The sequence below is a fragment of the Arachis hypogaea genome, chromosome 15 (assembly GCF_003086295.3).
Source record: "Arachis hypogaea cultivar Tifrunner chromosome 15, arahy.Tifrunner.gnm2.J5K5, whole genome shotgun sequence".
In the NCBI taxonomy this organism is placed as follows: domain Eukaryota; kingdom Viridiplantae; phylum Streptophyta; class Magnoliopsida; order Fabales; family Fabaceae; genus Arachis; species Arachis hypogaea.
In genome coordinates this window covers 89,065,736-89,074,476 of record NC_092050.1, presented here as the reverse complement: position 1 = coordinate 89,074,476, position 8,741 = coordinate 89,065,736, and the positions used below count along the sequence as shown (strand labels likewise).

At 37.5% G+C, this 8,741-nt stretch overlaps 1 long non-coding RNA gene across 1 annotated transcript; it reads right to left on the bottom strand.

The window, feature by feature from the left end:
• Nucleotides 1–1,443: 1,443 nt before the first annotated feature.
• LOC112747071 (uncharacterized) lies at nucleotides 1,444–4,050 on the bottom strand. The gene is made up of 3 exons (XR_003174750.2): nucleotides 4,027–4,050; nucleotides 3,803–3,917; nucleotides 1,444–1,651 (listed from the first exon to the last, which is right to left on the bottom strand). It is a non-coding gene; the product is annotated as an uncharacterized lncRNA (long non-coding RNA).
• Between the last annotated feature and the right edge of the window lie 4,691 nt (nucleotides 4,051–8,741).

The window sequence follows — 8,741 nt, the reverse complement described above, 5'->3', positions numbered from 1 at the left end:
AAAATGATGCAACACTCGTCAGGAAAAACAACTCAATCAACAGTGAATTTTCAAGAAAGAACCTTTGACTAAAGAAGGACAATTGGGAGGACAAACAACACACTAGATAGAAACAATTTAAGTTGACTTAGAGGAGCATGAAATTCACAAGAGAAGGAAAACTGTGACTACTAGTGGTGTTCATAAAAGAAAAAGAGTAGTTAAAAAACAAAATCAAGTATCATGACCATAGAAACACAAGCTTAAAGAATTAGCCCATACTTGAGAGGAAAGGTATGAACCTAATATTTTCAAAAGAACAACAATTACGTAATTAATCTATCATACTAAATTAAACTCAATTTGTCAAACGAAAACTAACTGGAAATAAAGTGAAAAGCCTTTCCTTTAAGAATTTAAAAATACCTAAGTACGTAATCAAATTGAGTTACGTATAGAGACCGTAATAAAATTATTTTGAAAAGTCAAATTGTATTTAAAGTAAGTGTAGTTCCGTAAACCAGTAAAAGAACATGCGAGGTATTAGAAATAAATAGTTTTAAAATTGCATAAGGAATTTTCAAATTTTTATATAGATAGGTGTATATCAAATCAAAAGCGATTTTATAAAAGTCTGAAAATTGGTTATAAATATAGTCAATTAAGAGAAAAACTGAACCACCATTTTTTTTAAAGACTAGAAGTAAGGACATAAAAAGACACGTTGCATCAAGACAAGTTCAAAATCATGTCAAAAAATTACATGAATCAAGAAAAGAGCTCAAACAGAGAAAGACGGATACACCAAGAAATTCAAACCGGCATATGCAATTTAGAATCAAGAAGAATGCCTATGAACAGAAAAATAGGATTGAAAACATCAAATTGCTTCCCAAAAGAATTGACAAGAACATCAAAATAGGCTAAGAAACAATAAGTCACATGACATCCAACAGAATCCAAAGTACATAACTGAGTAACCTCGAGAAATAGTTTCTAACGTTTCCAAAACCCACGATTTACTTTACTCAAAACTTGTATATCATCTATGATAACCCATCAGTGCTTTCATATACATAATTCACTAGTATTAAGCTGGCCAAACTTAATATCAGGAATTATGCAACGCAAGACTAATGGCATTAATCAATAGACAGTCATGTGCATAAAGCTCTAATTCTCGTCATTCAACAAGACCTATTACATGACAAACGCTCAGAGTATGCAATTGAAGCATAGTCGGTCCATTCCTCAGGCTCTACAGGAAAGACCGCTCTGATACCACAAATGTAACACCCTAACTATCAAAATGTCACGCTTCCGGCTGCGCCACTCTGATAGCTCGAGTATTACCACGACTTATACAATATTTAAGACTAAAATATGAGCCTGTTTAAAACTTAAAACCGCATCACACTTCGATAACTATTTTTCGTGAAAACCTAAACATACATGCACATACAATTCAGATATAACCTTAAGATATATATATACATATACATAACACTAGTTTACAATTATACATATCATAATTTCCTATCCCTCTTACAAGCTTCATAAAGATAAAGGTGAGGGAAAAATAATAGCTACGGTGATACAAAAAGACCGAATAAACAGAAAATAAACATAACTCTCCTGAAGCTTCGTCTTCCATATCCTGAAAAGGAATAACCTGTAGGGGAGTGAGAACGTCGTCCTCGCTTGTTCTCACTATAGGATTATAGAATTTGCTATAACAAGATACGTAAAGATAAGATCATTCTTAGAGTTCAGTGATCATTGCTCGTCTTATGAGTCTTTCCAAAAAGCATAGGTTCACATTCGAAATCCAGAAAATTCCTTTTTGAAGATTTGCTAACTTTCTCAAATATTCTAAAACAAAACCTTTTTCCTTAAAAAAAATGTCTGAAAAGTTTTTCCTAGACCGCAATCATGAAAGCAGTTACCTACGCAGTATAAATGATCATCCCGTTCCAAGCATAGGTTCATTAAGTCTATGCTGAACCGATCAGATACTTTATACAGAACTAGGACTCAATATACCAATCACGGACTCAAGCCCATCCAATCCAACACGGCCCCCAGCCCAAATAGCTAGATCAGCAACCAACTCTTCACAAACCAATCAATTCAAACACAATCACAATTAATGTGGTTCAAGCACAATCAAGAGCAATTACAACAAGTATAACAGTTAGCAGTTAACATAAGTATTCACATAGGCAAACCAAATATAATATGCACACCCAAACAATATCACATAGATGCAAATGATGAATGCCTGTGCTACTGGCTGTGATATCACATTGTCGGTTCAATTGCCAACCCGACACATTCCCATGGGAATGTTGCCTTTCGATCACGTATAAATGGGAACCCTCTGGGATAACGTGCCCGCCACACGGTCCAGGATGTCAGTGCCTGCACACTCCTGTGATCCGAAAGGATGTGAGCGGGATACTTTGCCTCCGACTTCACATCTACACGTAAGCAGGATTAACCACCGTCCTTACGAGGGCACTGCAACCTCGACAAGCGGGATTAACCACCGTCCTTGCCAGGCGTAAACGACTTATCAACAATCTCGTCAATTATCAAATCTCTCAGCATAAGCGGGACGAACCCGGCCCTTACGCCTACCAAACAATAACTCATCAATCTTGATGATATCTACAATCAATCAGGCTCAAAATCTTAATTCAAAATCATTCTTGGCCCATTTACTTTTAAGTAACAAACGTAGTCAATTCACAGCTAGCCAAGAATCACTTTTCAAAACGGAGCCACTTTCCACATCTTTCCAATACTTCCAAAGATCTCAAAACCATGCCAAGTTCAAAATCTCTTTGAAAGACTCAAAATCATTCATTTCTAAATCAAGATTTGGTCGTAAGATTCCTCAGCGGAGTCTCAAGACTTTAGGGGAGAATAACCTAACTCATTTCTTAAATTCTTTGAAAACCTCCGAAACTTTAACTTCTTGAGTTGAATAAATAGAATAGGGTTTAAACCCAAAACCAAATCGTGTTTCCAATTATTCCGCACCAATTTCAAAACCAACCAAACTGAACCCAAAACCAAATCATTTTTAAACCGAAAACCAATTTCAGTTTCATTCTTAAATCTGTTTCCAAGGGCTAGGGAAGTGTTTCAATTTTAATAAATCAAAGTTCCAGAAAATACTTCAAGCTCTTCCTAAATGTCGTAAAGTGAAATAGATTAATTGAAAACCACGTTTATTTTAAACCCATTAAAACCCCTCCAAAATCTGTTTACGTAAATCAATTTCCAAAACATAAAAATTTCATATTTAAATTGATTTTTAAGGCATAATTCCTTTCTTAATAATTACATCCATGATATAGAGATTTTCCTACTAAGGCAAGTTCAAACATAATTTATTTCTCAAATATTTAAGTCAAAGCATAATTCATTCTTTTCCAAAATAACAATTCCAATCAAAATCTCAGATTTTCAAGAAATTTCGGCAGCATCTCCCCTAAAACTTGGACTTTGCCACCCTTTTCGGGTCCCAACAAATCCAATCATCAATCCTTTCTGACGGGTTCAAGACTAAATCAGTTTCCAATAAAACAAAACTCAACTTTCAAATTATCAAAAATCATTCAAATCAACCAATCCAGAAATCTCTAATTTATCAAAATCAGACGTTGTTACAATCAAACAAGCACCCATATTCATTCAAGATAAAACCAGACAATTCATAAGACTCACATAACCACCAGAAATACATTTTGTACAGCATATCTATTTATAACAACTTCCACTTTAAAATGAATTAGTTTGTATAAAAAGCCCCTACCTCGATACGTTGAAATCACAACCCAAACTCGCTAACTGACTCCTTTCGTATTGACCCGAATCGACTGCAGTCAAAACCTCAGCTCCAACCCGCTTTCTCAGCAACCACAACCACTCTAATCGCAACATATAATAGCCGAGATTAACTCTCATAACAACGAATGCTACAACACCTCAACGTATAATGGAGCAGCAACTAGAGGGCTTTCAGATCGAGACGCTTACCGAACGAAGAAGGAACGGCTGAACCGAAATAGCGACGGTCTCCGAACCGGCTTGGTGGTAGCCCGGCAGCCACCTCAAATGGCAGCGGCGACCCAGACTTCGGCAATGGTGGCTGAAACCCACATACGCAAACGATAAAGTTTCCAGAATTTTAAATGAATGAAAACCAAATTCAAAACCCTTATAGGCAGAGTTTTCCGGCGATGGCAGAAATAGCCAGAAGCTCCAACGATGGTCCCAGAAGTCACAGAACCACTCCCGGCGGTCAGCGTCACGGAGACACAGCTCCTTTCTCCGGCAGCGGCACCTACGACGGCAGTTCCGACGGAGGCAGCACTGGCGATGCGAACGGCGGCTGGGCACGATGGTTAAACTCCCAACTCAGCCTCAGATCTCTCTCTTGTTTGCTCTGCGATGGCGTAGGGACAGCGGCGCGGCTAGAGGTGACGGCGCAACGAACAGAGGCGGCGGCGGATCTGGCGGCGACGGCTCCTCAACGGCGACACACCCCACGGTGGCAGCTTCCTCGCGATGGTGTTGGGTCGGGACGGATCGGCGGCGATTGGTCAGACCCGTGCTTCCCCTTCTCGCGGCTGAACTCTCCACGCTCGTTCTTCCTCCCTCTCCCTCAGCTCAGTTCGGCGGCTTCATAGTGGCAGGGACGGCAGGACGCGACGGCGATAGTGGCACCAGGCCGGCGACGCACCTCCTCCCCTCAAATCTCCATTCCCTCTCTTCTCCCGGCGCGGCTCTCTTCCCTCTCTTGCCTGTTCTTCGCTCTCTCACCCTCCCCGGTGCAACACGGCGGCGCGGCGGCAGTGACGCCCGCCGGCGCCATCCCTTTCCCTCTTCTCATACCGGCGCTCCCTTTCCCAGCTCCCCCCTTTCTTTCTTCTTTTCTTTCTTTCATAAAAGGGAAACCTTGGGTGCTTGCTGATGAGTTAGGGGAAAGGGGGATCTTCGGCGGCTACTGGGTGTGGGGAAAAAGGGAACCGGGTCGGGTAACGGGTTGCTGGGTTAGGGTTTTATTATTTTGAAAATTAGGGTTATGGGTAACTTCGTAATTTCAAATAAAATTGGGAATAATATAATAATTGAAACCCAAGTTAAATCCAATATTAATTATATATAGAAAATACTATTTGCTCGTCAATTTTACAAATTATTTTCAATAAAATGTCCAAATCAAATAATTAGAAATAATATACTTAAATCTTTTGTTTTTCCAAAATAGTAGTATCAATATTTTAAAATATTAATTATTTAGTCCAAATCATATAAAAATCCTTATTATTTCACAACTACAAACTTTACAATTTAAATATATAAAATAACTCAATAATTATAAAATTAGATAAAATGTTAATTTAAATAGCCCAAACTCATTATTTTTAGATTTCTAGAACTTTAAGTTGTAAATAGAGAAATACTCCATAAGCATAGAGTTTGGATAAAAACCTTAATTTATTTCAAATCCAATTAATCAAAACTACCTTTAATTACCTTCAATAAGATAATTTATGAAATTAAAAATATAAATAAATATATGACTTGAGATTAGTTCAAAATAGGACTTCTCAAAAGTCTTGGGTCTTACACTTGGGGACAAGCAACAATTTAAGTTTGGTGTTGTGATGAGCGGATAATTTATACGCTTTTTGGCATTGTTTTTAGTATGTTTTTAGTATATTTTAATTAGTTTTTATTATATTTTTATTAGTTTTTATTTAAAATTCACTTTTCTGGACTTTACTATGAGTTTGTGTGTTTTTCTGTGATTCCAGTTATTTTCTGGCTGAAATTGAGGGACCTGAGCGAAAATCTGATTCAGAGGCTGAAAAAGGACTGCAGATGCTATTGGATTCTGACCTCCCTGCACTCAAAGTGCATTTCTGGAGCTACAGAAGCCCAATTGGCACGCTCTCAATTGCGTTGGAAAGTAGACATCCTGGGCTTTTCAGTAATATATAATAGTTCATACTTTTCCCGAGATTTGATGGCCCAAACAGGCGTTCCATGTCAGCTCAAGAATTCTGGCGTTTAACGCCAGAACTGGCATAAAAACTGGAGTTAAACGCCCAAACTGGCACAAAAGCTGGCCTTTAACTCCAAGAAAAGTCTCTACACATGAAAGCTTCAATTCTCAGCCCAAGCACACACCAAGTGGGCCCCAGAAGTGGATTTTTACACTAAACACCCTAGCTTACTCATTTTTTGTAACCCTAGGTCACCAGTTCACTATAAAAACTACTTTTAGTGATCCATCTTGTACCTCGTGAAACTTTACATGTTTCATATTGTATCCTCTACGGCATGAGTCTCTAAACCCCATTGTTGGGGGTGAGGAGCTCTGCTGTTCTTCATGAATTAATGCAATTACTACTGTTTTCCATTCTATCATGCTTGCTTCTATTCTAAGGTATTCATTCGCACTTCAACATGATGAATGTGATGATCCGTGACAATTATGATCATTCTCACCTATGAACGCGTGCCTGACAACCACATCCGTTCTACATGCAATCAAGCTTGAATGTGTATCTCTTGGGTTTCTAATCTAAGATTGGAACCTTCGTGGTATAAGCTAGAATTATTGGCGGCCATTCCTGAGATCCGGAACGTCTAAACCTTGTCTGTGGTATTCTGAGTAGGATCTGGGAAGGGATGACTGTGACGAGCTTCAAACTCGCGAGTGTTGGGCGTAGTGACAGACGCAAAAGGATCAATGGATCCTATTCCGACATGATCGAGAACCGACAGATGATTAGCCGTGCGGAGATAACGCATTTGGAACATTTTCACTGAGAGGACGGGAAGTAGCCATTGACAACGGTGATGCCCAACATAAAGCTTGCCATGGAAGGAGCCTTGCGTGCATGAAGAAGAAGATAGTAGGAAAGCAGAGATTCAGAAGACAAAGCATCTCCAAAGCCTCAACCTGTTCTTCATTACTGCATAACAAGTATTTATTTCATGTTCTTTTACTTTTTACAATTAAATCTGAGAATTATTGATATCCTGACTAAGAGTTACAAGATAACCATAGCTTGCTTCAAGCCGACAATCTCCGTGGGATCGACCCTTACTCACGTAAGGTATTACTTGGACGACCCAGTGCACTTGCTGGTTAGTTGTGCGGAGTTGCAAAAGTGTGATTGTAATTTCATGCACCATTTATCTTCCTTGTTTGATCTTTAGTTTTTCTTGTTTTGTACCTTTTCTTGTTTTTTTGTGCATTTTCGAATTATTAGTGTCCAAAGTATAAAAATTTTTAAGTTTGGTGTCCTTTGTGTTTCTATTTTCTTAAAAATTTCCAAAAATTTGTTCTTGGTGTTCATCTTGATCTTCAAAGTGTTCTTGGTGTTCATCTTGACATTCAAAGCTTTCTTATTTGCTTTCTTTATTTTGATCTAAAAATTCTAAGTTTGGTTTCATTTTATTGTTTTTCTCTTTCCTCATTAAATTCAAAAATTCAATAAAATATATTTTCCTTTATTTGCTCATTATTTTCGAATTCCTTAGGTTGACTTAGTCAAAATTTTTAAAATTTGGTAGTTTCTTGTTAGGCAATTTAAAATTTCAATTTTAAAAATTTATCTTCTTAAATCTTTTTCAAAACAAATTCTTTTTCAAATTTCTTTTATTATTTTTCGAAAATCATATCCAAAATTTTTCAAATCTTTTTAATTAATCAGCCATTTTAGTATTCAAATTTTCTTTATTTATTTTAATCTATTTTATTTTATTTTTTTCCTTAGTTTTCGAAACATATTTTCTAGTTTCCAATTATTTTATTTTATTTTCTTTTGAATTCAGTTATCCTTAATTAAATAAAATAAAAACAAAAATATTTTATTTTCTCCATCATGGACCTAGTGGAAATGAACAGTCCAGAAGGACTCTGGGGTCATATGCTAACCCCACTAATGCTTCCTATGGGAGTAGTATCTGTATACCCCCTATCAGGGCCAGCAGTTTTGAGCTAAACCCTCAGCTCATTATCATGGTGCAGCAAATTGCCAGTATTCCGGTCTTCCACAGGAAGAACCCACTGAGTTTCTGGCACAGTTCTTACAAATTACTGACATAGTACGTGATAAGGAAGTAGATTAGGATGTCTACAGATTATTGCTGTTTCCATTTGCTGTAAAAGATCAAGCTAAGAGGTGGTTAAATAACCAACCCACAACAAGCATAAGAACATGGAAACAGTTATCAAACAAATTTCTGAATCAATATTTCCCTCCAAAAAGGATGACACTGCTAAGGCTGGATATCCAAGGCTTTAAACAAGAGGATAATGAATCTCTTTATAATGCCTGGGAGAGGTACAGAGAGATGCTAAGGAAATGCCCCTCTAAAATGTTTTCAGAATGGGTGCAGTTAGACATCTTTTACTATAGGCTTACAGAAAAGGCTCAGATGTCTCTAGACCACTCAGCTGGTGGATCTATACATATGAGAAAGACAGTTGAAGAGGCTCAAGAGCTCATTGATACAGTTGCTAGAAATCAGCACCTGTACTTAAGTAGTGAGTCCTCCATGAAAGAAGAGGCTAAAGCAGTATCCACTGAATTTAGTCCTCCAGAACAAGTTGCTGAACTCAATCAGCAATTGCTTTTTATAACAAAATAGTTAGCAGAAGTTAAAGAGATGCTACAAGACAATAAAAAGGCTAACATGAATATGGAAGCACATTTGAATCAAACAAGACA